At 40.6% G+C, this 14863-nt stretch overlaps 1 protein-coding gene across 1 annotated transcript in view; it reads right to left on the minus strand.

Moving 5' to 3' along the window:
• Window positions 1–14863, minus strand: part of ADAMTSL1 (ADAMTS like 1) — a gene marked incomplete at both ends in the record, with an annotated part of 891527 nt that overhangs the window by 787691 nt on the left and 88973 nt on the right. The gene's annotated exons all lie outside the window — the stretch shown is intronic.

Consider the following 14863-nt stretch of genomic DNA (forward strand, 5'->3'; position numbering starts at 1 on the left):
ATCTTTCAGGGAGCTTAGGGCCTTCTTAATTTCCTAATTAATTGAAATGCTGGCAGGAATAGTTTTAGTTTTGATGCTGGTTTGGGCTTTGGAGTATATGGAGAGTGGACTATTCTAAGATCCCCAGAAGCCTAGCAAAGGGCAACAGCCAAAAACACCATTTTGAAATGTCCCATGAATAACTACCCTGGAATGAACAACCAAGACTCCCATGGGTAAGGAGCATGAGCAGATGGTCTACCTGATGACAGAGGTGTGGATGACACATCCAATGCTGGGTATGCATAATTACGGCCGGGATGGTAGCAACCCAGGGGCTGGGTCAGGCCAGGTCACTGATGCCCATGAACACTACTTCTTGTTGGGCCAGGTTTTGATCCACACTCTCGCAAGTTCCCTTTGATTTCATATACCATAATCACTAAAATAAAAGATTATATCACCCTAAAATAGTTTAGATTGTTGGTACATATGCCACACCAGACAATTCCAAAAGCAGAGTCAGGGTTCTAAGGCCTGCGAGGGACATTTTTCCTGGAGAACATGCTTATTTTCATTGTGCACCATTTGTTTTGTTTCTGTTATAAATCTTCAGATGCTATTTCTGCACATTCTATTTAGAGAGAGTATATTTCTCTTATATGAAACAATTTTACTTCAGTCAAGTAAGGAGTTATAACTGTGAGTTCCAGTTAAATAAATAAAAATATAAGCCTCTAAAATTTTATTACATACATAGTTTCAATAGGCTTGAATTCTTCATTGCACAGCCACCCTAAATCTTATACAAATAAAATCTTTGGAACTCTAAAAGAAAGCATTTAGATAACACCTCCTATTTGTATACGCTTCATCGTTTTGAAATACTTTGATAATCATTTAAGACTTATTTAATACTCTGTGAAAGAAGTGCATTTGAGAAAAGGAGGGAAATGAAAAAGCTTCCAAGAAGTTAGGGAACAAGTCAATGTCTGCGATTGTCAGGAACTGGAGCTCCTCCACCTTTAACACTGATGTTCTCACTCTACACAACTAAGCAGATTCACCCCAAACAGGCAGCCTGCCACAAACACACAGGAAACAGTAAAGCTCTTGTGACATTTTATCACCTGGATAGTCTGTGGAAACTGGCAGGTCTTAGAGACAGACCAAGTATCAGACACGCAAGGATCAAATTAAAGGGTGTACAACAAGCCCCACCTTGTATTCTTATTTTTCCCTTAGAAACAACATTTGCCCAACTCAGCTGCACCGAAGCTTGAATTTCATGAGTACGAACTGATTTAATACATCTTTCATCATGTGCAGTGCAAATACTTCCAAAAGGTAGAGCAGCCATAAAGGCCTCAGAGTGAATGAACATTATTAAAGATTACAATCGACCTTTAAACAATGTTAGTTTGAACTTTGTGGGGTTATAAGTACACAGATTTTTTTCAATTGAGCCACTTAGTTCAACTGACCCACACGTTCCAGGGTCAGCTGAGGTTGGCTAAATTATACGTGGATTTTCCACTTCAAGAACAGTTAATGCCCCTATAACATGAGTTGTTCAAGGATCAACTCCAGTTAACAAATCACCTAGGAAGAATCAAAAGGGATTGGACAGAGGAGTAAGTATGAGATTCTTAGAGGCAGAGAGCACAGACTGAGAGTCAGGTGAACAACCAATAACGCCATGTACTAATGGGGTTGAGTGTCCCTCTAGGTAACCAGAAAGTTGAAGAAAGATACTAATGTGTCCATAAAAGAAGTCTAAAAGAAGAGAAAGGGTCTAAAAGGAAAGCAATAAAAAAATTTAAAGCAAACCTCATCCCCTGTCAATAATATGGTCTGGGTTTCGGCCTCTATACTGAATACAGGATTTTAACACAAAATTAATCAGAGGAGACCTATATCACAGCAAATCTTCACCAAGAAAGATATTTGATACCTCCTAAACCTATTTTCTTTGCCTTCCCAATACATGTCACTGAGCTGATTACTCTTGAGAATTATGTTAAATTGTGCTATGCTGTTTAAAGCAAGATGTGAATATTACTTAAACAACAAGTTGATGGTTAATGCCAAACCCAACATACCATGGCCAGAATTGTGTTTGCTCTATAGTCACAAAAATAAAAATGTGATATTATACCTAGAATTACTGTGACCAAGCGCATGCTTCTTTACAAAGTATTTTTCCAATTTGTTGACAAGGAAAGTCAACTGGAAGACCTTCATGGGGAAATGGAGTGTGTGTGGAGAGTCCACTGTCCTCTGGGAAAAGTGAAAACTCCTTAGAAGAATTTAAAAAGACCTATCCAGCCTTTTACCTGCTTCTCTTTTTAGAACCAGCCTTCCTTCCACTTTCTGTAATTCAGCCATTTGCTTATTGCTATTCCTTGAACTAGTCACGTTTTAAACTATGCCAAGAATAGGTCTCTTCCTGCTAATGTCATTCTTTACATAGCCAACTCCTAATCATCCTCAGGTAATAGCTTGGGCAACATTTATTCAGGGAAACCTCCCAAACAAGGTCCCTTCAGTAGTTCAGCGTTCTCAGAGCAAAACATTCATCTCATTTCATTGTTATGTTGGTGTAGGTTTTCCTGACTAGATCATAAGCTAGGTGAAGGCAAGGACCGAGTCTGTGTTGTTTTCCATTATAGGTCCCCGTAATTAGAATGGTTCTTAACATGTACTTGGCATGATAAAAATTATTTGTTGAATAAGTAAATTTCTTTCTTACACAACATATATTTACTGAGCACCTACTAGATGTCACACATCATTCTAGAGATGCATCATAATAATAAGACAGTAAATGACATCTGTTCTCATAAAGCTTACATATTAGTGGGGAGAGCAGACAGTAAACATAATAAGCAAGTAAACTATGAGTAATGTTAGAAGGTAGGAAGTGTCATATGGAAAATATAGAGCAGGGTGAAGGAATAGGAATATCCAAGGAAAAGAGGTTGCAATTTTAAATAAGATGACCATGGCCGGCATAACTGAGAAGGTGACCATTTAAACACAGGTCTTTAAAGAGTAAAATTTTCAGAGCAGCAAAGAATACAACATTTGTGCTGTTTTATAAAAAAATAAGACTAGGAGGATATCAAGGCACAAAGATCTGCAGCCTTTATAAGGTGGAAAAGGAACTCAGTGGGACTCTTTCCCCTTCCCCACGTGGTAATCTGTGCTGTGAGATTCTTTCCCTTTCCCCACGTGGGAGCCTATACTTATTCAATAAGTTTCCACCTTTGCCATACAAAAAAAATAAGAGTAGGAGAAGTCTTCAGGATGGCTCAAATGAGTATAACATAGAGAAAAACGGAAACAAAACCACATATACAATCTTGGTAGCAATCGATCAAGTGTGAATTAAGGCAGGACTGAGCCAGGAGTAGGAGTGGACATGAAGGCATGAGTGACAGAGGCAGAACTATCAGGACTTGATGATTTGGATGAAGAGGGAGAGGAAATTGTCAAAGATGGTACTGAAGTTTTGAGCTAAGTTCACTCAAAGAATGACAGTTTACTCATAGATGTATAGAAGTAAAAGTCAAGAGGAAAAACTGGCTTAGGAGAAGGGAAAGAAGATGATGAGTTTATGTTTATATATGCCTACGTGAAGACCCTGTTGACAAACCCCAATGGATATTTCTACAAGCCAGACAGAAGTATTGAACAGGAACTTGATAGAAAATTGTGGGATTGAGATAAATATGTGGGAGTTATTGGTACAAAGGTACCAACTGAATCATGGGGGCATATGAAACGAACAGAAGAAAGAGAGCAGAAAGAAACAGCAGACATAGATGGGAGGCAAAAGCTTGAAGCATATCCACATTTCAATAAAAGAAAAGAAACTGACAACGACATGAGAGACAGAATGGTCCATAGAAATAGGAACAGAATCAAGATGGTGCCTGGCCAGAGAGCTGAGAGAGGGGAGTGTCAAGAAAGACAACAAGTGGCTTGAGAGAATCTGCGTTGGGAATGAGAAAGTCAAGAACAGTGTATAAAAAGAGTGGCTTTAGTGGAGGCAGGTGGCAGATGCTGAAGTGCCAGAGGGTCAGGAATAAGAAAGGGGAGGCACTTTTCTCCAGAAGGCTGGTAGTAAAAGGGGTGAAAATAGGAGCGTTAATTGAAAGGGTTAGGGATTCAAAGAAAAGCTTCTGTGATTGTTTCAAGGTGGGAAAGACAAAAATATGTTTATAGAAAGGAAATGAAAGAAATAAAGACGTAATTGAAGAAGAGGGAGAGAAAATACTGGAGAAACCCTGTAAGAGCTGTTAGCTTTGATTTCCAGCCTCTCACGCTAAGAGAGAAATGCAAAGCGTCAAAACACAGGTAAAACATGATTTGGACAAGAGGACTTTATGACAATCTATGCGAAAGTGAAAAACAGGAAAATAATCAATAAAAGCATATTGAAGCCCCGCTACACATGTTACATGGGGATACAGACATGTGTAAAGTCAGTCTCCTCCTTAAAGGAACTTAAGCTAATGGGTATGCGTAAGAGGTTCAAATGATAGATGTTTATCACAGTACAAAGTACAAAGATGGAACTAAGGTGGACAGAGGAAGAGCTAAATGTGAAACCTGGTTGTCTCAAAGTTCACACCTGGGGAACCATGTTGAGAGATTGTTCTCACTTCTGTCTTAGTGAGAGGTTACCATTGCAGGGGTGGGGAACCTTTTTTATGCCCCAGGGCCATTTGGATATTTACAATGTCATTGATGAGCCATACAAAATTATCACCTTAAAAATAATCAGCCTGCTCTATTTGGTCAAACATTTAATTAACTCACCCCTAATACCTTGGCAGGGCCAGACCAAATGATTTTGCAGGCCTTATATGGTCTGTGGGTTGGGTGTTCCCCACCCCTGCATAGAGTCATACTTCTAGTCTTGTGTCCAGGAAGCACACAGAATAGAGGGGCCTTCCTTAACCCCCTTCCCTCCGTATATGAAGCCGACTTTGGAAAACTACAGGAGCTTCGGAAAGAAGTGGAAACTAGGTGCCAAAATTACATTTACAGCACTTAGTAAACTTCAGTAAGTGATTTCTTACCATGAATGTGGCACCATGTGAATGAATCTACATTTCTAACAAACCGTAGCCTCACTCATGAGAAGAGGATAGTTAGCGGACTCAGTCTGAAAGAATAATATTCACTGTTTTTGGAGGGGTCAAATGAAGAACTTATCACAGGCTCTTAGGGTCAGGAATAAGGAAATAATATTTGTACAATTTTAAAGCATTGTTTTTCCTTTGTTTTAATTTTAATAAAATTACTTTGCTTTAATGACCACCAACATTATAAAACAGGTAAAATTATCAAGACAGATGCCGAAACCGGTTTGGCTCAGTGGATAGAGCGTTGGCCTGCGGACTGAAAGGTCCGGGGTTTGATTCTGGTCAAGGGCATGTACCTGGGTTGCAGGCACATCCCCAGTGTGAGATGTGCAGGAGGCAGCTGATCGATGTTTCTCTCTCATCGATGTTTCTAACTCTCTATCTCTCTCCCTTCCTCTCTGTAAAAAATCAATAAAATATAAAAAAAAATTATCAAGACAGAGAATATTATCAATTCATTGTTACCAATAAAAATTAAGCAGTAAACTATATTAAAGTATTTGACCAATTTAAGATGTAATCAGACACAAAATAATTTAAAACACACAGGAAAGAAGGGAGGGAAGGAAGACATTTTAATTAAATATCTCAGTTTTATGAAAAGTAAATATTTTCCCTTTTCTCTCTGAACATGATCGTTTAGTAACTTGAAACTTTTTAACAACTAAATTATCCAAACTACTTTCTTCTGAAGTCTCTATATTACTACATGTTTGAATGTCCAAATTGTTTAGCATATTTCATGATTGCTTTTCTTGAAAATAATTAAAATACTCTTTGAAGACTAAGTACGTACAGTTATTTGGAATTTTTATGCAAAAATAAAAAACACAGAAAAAGTACACAAGTGTCCTAAACTGCAATATTATGCACAGATGGCCACAATCCCCCCAGCAGGAGAAATCTGGGGAGATGATTTTCCATAGAACTAGTCCATTTCCACCCAATGAAAATAAAATCTGAAAGCCAACTGCCACCCTGGATCCACCAACAGGAATATAAATTTAAGTGTTAATGAGCCAGACACAGTGCATTTCCTGGAGATTAAGGGAAGTCTGGAGAAAGCAGAGGATCCTGGGGGTCTTAACTACATATGGTCCATCATTCTGAGAAAATATCATACCACACATTTTCCTTTTTTAATTATTCTACAAAGAAAGAGACCTTCACAAACAAACTACTCCCAACATCATTTCCTAAATCAGTGGATCCAGGACCAGCAGCGCCAGCATCAGCTGGAAGGTTATTAGAAATGCAAATTCTTGAGCTGTTCCCCAGACCCACTAAGTCAGGTATTCTGGGAGTGGGGCACAGCAATATCTGTTTTAACAACCCTCCAGGTGATTTTAACGCATCCCAAAAATTGAGTGCCACCCTCCTAGGAAACGTGCCAATTTATAAACATATTAAATTATCCTGACATAGAGATTTAGAAACCCCTGGATGTCAGAACTACTGTCAGGAAGCAGCCAGTTTAGACTGAATTCCAAACCAGTCAGACCACTGACTGACTAGGTCACAGGAAACAATGTTAAGGACACAAGGAGATCCAGGCAGAGGGAAAGAGGACCAGAGAAAGGGAACGGAGGCAGGGCAAGGAGGCTGGGGAGAGTGGAAACCGGTGCCCTGGGTCAATTTCCGTCTCCCCAAAAGGGCGAGGACCAAATCATGGATGGTCATCCCAGAACCAAAATGATCAAACCGTAGGTGCTCAATAAAGATTTTCAGACTTAATATAAATAGAGGAGACAATTCTGTTTCATGTTCACAGTGTGCAATATTTAAGCATATGCATAAATCATGCTCTGTACACAGTTTGGTTATAAAGTCTATTAGCTCTTTAAAAACTGCTTTTCTGTTACGGTGTCCATTAGCAAATGCATGTTAGTTTCTATGTAATATGCTTGAAATTCACAAGCCTTGTATGACATATGTAAAAATCAGATTCTGCATATACTCAGACTTAACCATACAAACACTCTTCTTCAACTAAATAGTAACATTAAATTTTACTTAGGCTACAATCCGGAGGAAGTGGGGAAAGGAGCAGGAATTATTGCAGGATTGAAGACCTCCCAGCCCAAAGGAGGCAAAGATGGTGGAGGCACGTGTCTCTGTTAAAGGACAGCGCCTCAGTGATCAGCAGGGGGACTGCTAAAGGGAGAACACAGGACAGATGCTCTTGCCCCCCGCAGGGCCTAAGTGCTGCGTCCCTCCAGCCAGCTGCTCAGACATCTATGACTCCCCTAAGCTCACCCTGAGGCAGAGGTAGTGCCCACATCCAATCCAACCTCACCTTCTTTCCTAGTTTACCGTGGTCGTTCCTGCAGGGCCACAGAGAAAGTCTTGAAACCTATCACTCCACGGGGGTGATCGGGGCAGGATGGGTGGTTTAGACACGTCCCAAACCCACTGAAATATTAGGAGAGCGAAATGAGAGAAAAGTGAGTCCCATGACTCCTACAGGCCATGTAGAATCCTGTCCTCTTTAATCCTCCCCCCAAAGCCTTTTATCACCACTTTTATGGAAATGTAGGTCTAAGCCAAAAGCTTTCGTTATGAACATTCTTAAGAAACATCCCTGATGGCCACCTCTGGCCTGTTCATTAACTACCAGGCCAGTGCCTGATTAGTGTGTCAGAAATGTTTATTATCTTCTTGTTCGGAAGAGACAGGGGAGATTAAGAAGGTTCCCGCCTTGGCGTGAGGCTCCCCATCTGCAATGGGCTTAAAATAGTATGGAAATGGCGGGATAAGTTCCTGGCACTGTTCAACCGGCAATTAATGAGAAGACCCCCAGATAGATTAAGAGATATTTGTTTTCTTTTAAATGGAGTCATCTGAGAAGTTATATGACTAAATAACTTGTTATCTCTAATGAACGGTTATCAGGGCTTGCTAATAATTGTTTTCTAATGGTACTGAAAGTTGACGTTCGTCCCATGGAACCATGACAACAATCGCTTGTTTTGTAAAGAAGGGATTTAAGGATAGATATTTCAGTTATAACACAAACTTAAATTCTAAAGCTGCTACAATTAGAGAAGTGAGCAGCATTTTTCAAATGAAAAGAAAAATTAATCTGTAGACAGACAAAAATTATAGGATGGTCTACAGGGGAAAATAGAGTTATATGAGTATCCACTTGTTAAGGGGTTTTCCCCCTTTTAAATGATTTCTTGCAAACCACATCTTACATATTCCTCTACTACCAGGAGAGAAAAATGAGGTGTTAAGATAAAAATTTACTGTGAACAAAGGAGTGCTTGCCAGAAGAGCTAAAACTGTGCTTTTCAGATTTCAGACAACTGTGACAGTGTTAATCAAACCGACAGTCCAGACTCACCAGTTTGCTTCTCACACTTCGTTGTGTAGAACATGTGCTGAAGCACAGCTTGCTGGGCCCAGCCCCCGGATCCCGATTCATAACACCTGGGTGGAGTTCCAGCATTTGTATTTTTAATAATCTCAGGGGTGATGTGGGCACTTGGATGTATGGGCCCCCTTTTGAGCATCGCAGGGCCTAGCCCCTGATAACTAGGCATTTTGAGAAGACAAGCTGTGGTCCAAGTTATACCGCCAGGAGCATCTGATTCTCTCCATAATATAATCATGACATTGAAAAGTGACGGTGCAGATGAGCTCCAGGGACACCGACGTTTTCTTCACTCACTCTTTCACCAGAAGCTGGTCAGATGCACACACGGGGTTGTCTTGAGCGGCAATGAGGGGACACACATTTCCAGAGGTCCGGTCTGTACCAGCCAACACTCGTTCTAAGGAACCCAGGAAAGCACGCTGACAACTGACAGATGCCTTCAATATAACACAGAAGTCAGACAGGAACAGCCTCCCCGAGCAGACAGTCATGTGCCCCTGACTCCCATCCAGGGTCCTGCCATCCCCTCCTCAACCTCTTCAGAAGAAGACAAGTAAATGGGAGTGTGTAAGGATTTATTGAGCTACGTCTGCAAAATCTGGGACCCCTGGTAGTATTTTGTACAAAAAGGAAACATACAGAATGTGCAAATTAAAGTAGTGTGGTTTGTTAAATTCTTCAAATTGAAGTTATCACCTAGCAGTTTATGGTAGCCCTGGAACCAAAGAGAATACACATGTCCCTGGCATATTAATACCTGGTAAACTGGCGAAATTATTCATATGCGATGCCACCACTGGAGATTTCTTAGTGAAAACTTGGTGATTCAACTTCAATTTTAAAAGGTATTAGATGGAAGCTATGTGAGGGGTAGAGTGGGAAATCCAAGGGAAATTTCTGTGCCTTCTGCTCAGTTTTGCTGTGAATCTAGACCTTCTCTAAACAAGAAAGCCTATTAATATTTTAAAACTGTTAGTTTAAACACAAAAATGATTAACAATGTGACTTCCTCTCCTAAGCAAGCCACTACCTTACATTACTTAAGTTAATAATTTGAAATCCACATCTTCCTTATAATGCGTGCAACATTATAAAGATTCATGGTGTGTGGTGGGGAGACCAGCTATAGGGCTTGTCCCTTTGTCATCCGTTTTCTTACTCTCATATGGTCTACCTAAATTTTGAAGCCAAAGACTTGTTTCAGGAATCCCAGGTTGCAGCAGAATGCTAGCCTGGACTGTCAGTAAGTACTGAAAGTAAAGGACCAATTTAAAAAATATCTGCTTGTACCTAGTACCCCCACCATAAAAGAAGTTCCCAGAATGTTCTGCTTTCTAAGAACATTCACAGTGAATATCCCTGTGTGTGTGTGTGTTTGTGTGTGTGTGCTCACTACCCATATACACATCAGCAAAGGGACTCAATGCTTATCCATTCATTTAGCAAACATACATTCTCATCTACTGCAGTCTCTATGGTTTCTGTGATTCAAAAGGCAGACTCTGGAGACAGACTGCTTAGGTTCAAACCTGAGCCCCACCCCTCATTAGTGGTATGGCACTGGATAGGTTTCTACACCCTAATTTCTTCTACAAAACGTGGATAATAACTGTACCTGTTTGTATTAGTGATGTATAATACTCATGGGCCTAGGCTATGGTCCCATTTGAAGGCTTGCCTGGGGGAGGGGAAGATCTGCTTCCAGACTCAGTCACATGGCGGTTGGCTGGCCTCCATCCCTCTGTACAGGGCTCCTTCTCAATAGCTACCTCTCCACAGAGCCAGTGATGCAGAGGAGAATAAGAGGAGAGTACCCGGCTAAAAGAAACAATCCTTTTTCATAACCTCCCACTGGAAGCGATACTGCCTCAGTTCTGTGATGTCCTATTTGTTAAAAATGAGTCACTCCCCAGCCAGAGTGGCTCAGTGATTGAGCGTCAACCTATAAACCAGGAGATCATGGTTCAATTCCTGTTCAGGGCCCATGCCCAGTGCGGGGGGGGAGGGGTGTGTGCAGAAAACAACCAATCAATGGTTCTCTCTCATCATTGATGTTTATATATATATAAACATATATATATATATATATATATATATATATATACACAAACACATATATATAAATATATCTTCCTTCCTCTCTGAAATCAGTACAAATTATATCTATATCTATATATAGATATATATAGATATATAGATATAGATATAGATATAATTTTATTTTTTTAAAGAGTCACTAAAGCCTGTTCACACTCAAGGTCATGAATACCAGTCTAGGGGACTACCTTAGAAGCTGCCTATCACAGCCCTCTCTCTGACCCCTAATGATTCATGTCCTTTCCACATGGAAAATACACCTCACCCCTTTCCAAGGTCCCCCAAAGTTTCACCTAATGACAGTATCCACAAAGCCCAGAATCTTATCTAAATCAGGGCCAGGTGCAGATGTAGTCCTGAGCACAGCTCTTCAAATGTAGATGCTAGACATGCAAAACTAAAGAGAAAAGTTCCTCTCCACACACATCCAACATGCAGTGGTGAGACAAACATAGGATAACCCCTGTGCACACTCCTGTTCAAAGGTGGCTAACCTGGAGGCACGGGGGTCACTGGTCCGTAGGAATTCTAATATAACCAGAAAAAAAAAAATTGAGAGTTTTGTGATTGGGTCTCAAGGCCTGAGAATAATGCTCCATGGCTCTCAGCTATGTCCCCGGGCTTTTCGCTCTACTCTGAGTCATCTTTTCTTTATTATTGGAAGGTAGCACGTGAGTGCAGCTGAACACCTCACCCATCCCGATTCCTGCCAGTAGAATTCTGAGGATTCAGCTCGTCTTTGTTCGGCCTGGTCTCTGTTCCGCTCAGTTCAAGCTTCCATGTTTCCGCATCTGTAACTGTTATAAGACCTTAGTGAGCCTCCTGGGACTCTGAGTTCACTCCCTGAGACAAAAGCCACACCTACAAATCTCTTCCAAGTTAGTCCTTTTCTAACGCTGGGCTCTGACAGAGATGGCTAAGAGACAGCTACCTTAAATTTCCCAGAGGTTCTATTTCATGGAGAGGATGTGTTAGGTACACCCCTGATTTCTTTCAAGAGCCTTCCGTGTAGCTGAATAGTACACCGAGGCAAGGCTACCACCTTTTATCGTTCTGAGGTATTAACAAAAGGTTTATGGTCACAACCTCAGCTTCATCTTTAGACTATGTTTTCCTGGCCTGTGTTTGATCTTTGCTTAGAGGCCATTTCTTAACTGGAGCATCATGTGCTATTTAAAGAGATTGCGAATTTTCAAAACCATCAAGTCCTGACTCCTTTTTGCTTATTCCCGATTTATTTCTCTCCTCTCACAGTTTATTATTATCAAGAAGAAATGAGGCAGCATCTTCAACATTTTGCTAGTATAGTATATATTCTCTATCCCCTGTCATATTCTACTAGAAAACAATCAGTATTCATTAGAAGGAAGTCCCTAAATACAGCCCCTAGTTAAGAAAAGGGATCTCACCAAGGACATAAATGTAGGGGAAGGGATTATTGCAGACATTCTTTTTTAAAAAAATATAAATATATTTTATTGATTTCAGAGAGAAAGGGAGAGGGAAAGAGAGATAGAAACATCAATGATGAGAGAGACTCATTGATTGGCTGTCTCCTGCATGCCCCCATGGGGGATCGAGCCCACAACCCCATGTGCCCTTGACTAGAATCAAACCCAGGACCCTTCAGTCCGCAATCCAACGCTCTATCCATTGAGCCAAACCAGTTAGGGCATATTGCAGACAATCTTAAAGGTTACACTATCTCAGAGTCTCTATAAAGGTTAATTGAGTTAAAGCAAAGAATGTTTAAGCCCAGCTGGCATGGCTCAATGGTTGAGCATTGACCTGTGAACCAGGAGGTCATGGTTTGATTCCTGGTCAGGGCACATGCCTGGGTTGCAGGCTCCATCCCCAGTAGAGGGAGTGTAGGAGGCAGCCGATCAATGATTCTCTATCATCATTGATGTTTCTATGCCTCTCTTTTTCTCCCTTTCTCCCTGAAATCAATAAAAATATATATTTTTAAAAGAATGCTTAAGATAGTACATAGTAAGTGCTCTATAAGTGGACTGTTATTCATACTATCACTATTATTTGATGACCATCTTAAGTAGGATTCAGCAAACTCTGTAAAGGGCCAGTTAGTAAACATTTTAGGCTTTGCAAGCCACATAGTCTGTTGCATATGCTTCTTTGTGTGCATGCGTGTGTTTTTAAAAAATGCTTTAAAATTATAAAATCCATTATTAGCTTGAGAGCTGCACAAAAGGAGGTCCGGAGGCTGCATTTAGACCATGGGCCACAGTTTGCTAATTCCTGATATCAAGGCACAATTTTGAGGCAACAAAGAGACTGCGATTGTGTTATATAGCATGCCATTACCTGTGCACTGATCTGACAGGTATGATGCCATTTAGCAAAGGGACATTATTTCACATGCCAGGGAAAGGCAGCCCAGCCGGTTCCTGTAAGGAATGTCACAGTCTTCCCTTGCCAATGCAGCTTTAATGGGAACAAGTAAAGAAACAGAACCATATAAACTATATTGGAATTTGGGAAGTTGAATATAATTACCTAAGTTGAAATCTAGCCAGCACAGGGGTGGGGGTGGGGGGAATGTCAGGCAACCTATTAGACTCAAGACAAAATTTGATGATTTCATGTTCAGTTATAAAAACACGAGTTCCAACAAAATGCTTGCAGCCCACATCATTAGACCTGTATGTGACTTCGGTGCCAAACCCACGGGAAGAGTGCGAGGTGTCGCAGGTAGGACTCCATGAGTCGTGGGGGATTGAGCTCCACTTTCCTTGATGGTCTATCCTGTAAGGCCTAAATGTGATTTTTCCCAACTGGCTCTTCCAATTTTAGGGGATTATAAAATAAACTGTCAGCACTGAAACTAAGCAGGTGTTAAAAGCAGGGCCTAGAAGAGCAGGATACTCCCCCTGCTGGATTTAGGAACATGTTCCAAAGCAAGACAACCTGCAGTTTCTACCTATCATGCAAAACCACTATGAGGACCTCTGTGTCTTTTAAACGATCATCACCCCCCTAATATCTTATGGGGCTTTTAACTTTGCAAAGAACAACATTAACAATGTATTGGGCGAGAATATCGTTAGTAAATTGTAACTTGCTCTAACAGAGATGAAAAATAGGTTTTATTTTTTGTACCAAGTCTGATGGATTGGCAGTCACTGTGTTATCAAAATTTCTGAGCCCATACTCATACTTAACCAAAAGAAAAAGATATAAAGTACCATGATCAATTAGTAACATCTTCCAGGGGCAGGGGAGGATGGAATAGTGTACACATGCCAGGTGTCTGCTATTCAACTAGTATACAAAACGCAAAAGTGCACTGTTCTTATTTCCTCCAGCATATTCATAGTTAAATTCATGAAAAAAATATTGTTTCAATCATGAATTCTACTAAAAAGCCAGCTTTCACAGTTTGAGTATATTGATTTAAATTTGACACACAATACCGATCATTTAAACTCATCCTGGAGTTAAAGGAGAGACCACATCCTGGTGGTTATCAAGCAATCTGAAATTAATTTTAACATCATAATTAACAACACAAATCATGAGGTACTTTTTGTATATGGCACCTTTGCCATATTGGACATGGGATAATCATCTCATGAAACCTTTAAAAGTACAACTGGGGCCCAGCCAGTGTTGCTCGGTGGTTGACCTATGAACCAGGAAGTCAAGGTTCAATTCCCAGTCAGGGCACATATGCCTGGGTTGCAGGCTCAGTCCCCAATGTGAAGCATGCAGAAGGCAGTCAATCAATGATTCTCTATCATCATTTCTATCTCTCTCCCTCTCTCCCTTCCTCTCTGAAATCAATAAAAACATGCATTTAAACACACACACACATACACACACACACACACACACACACACACACACAACTAGGTCTCTCCTAGAGTAGTTTTATCCCAGAATTTTTATTCCAGTTTATAATTACTCACTATGTGTTAAGAGTTGTAAAGGGAGTCAGGGGTGGGGAGGAAGATATAATACTGTGCACATCAGGTTCTCTGAGTCGCATATCTCACAAGTGTTGTTTGGGGACATTATTTACCCAAAGGCCTCTTTGTTCCATGATGCTAAAAATCTTATGAGTATAAGAGAGCTTAAGCTATGCCATGCCATACCCTGTAGCCCGTCTTGCAGAAGGAAGACTGATACTGAAACTATGACAAGAGTTACCTGTGTCTGCTGACATCAAGAATATTCACAGGGATAGGAGTCCTGGACTCAGTGGTGAATAATTGCCTTTTTACTTCCACTA

Source organism: Myotis nattereri (assembly GCF_964212035.1).
Source record: "Myotis nattereri genome assembly, chromosome: 12".
Taxonomy (NCBI): Eukaryota; Metazoa; Chordata; class Mammalia; order Chiroptera; family Vespertilionidae; genus Myotis; species Myotis nattereri.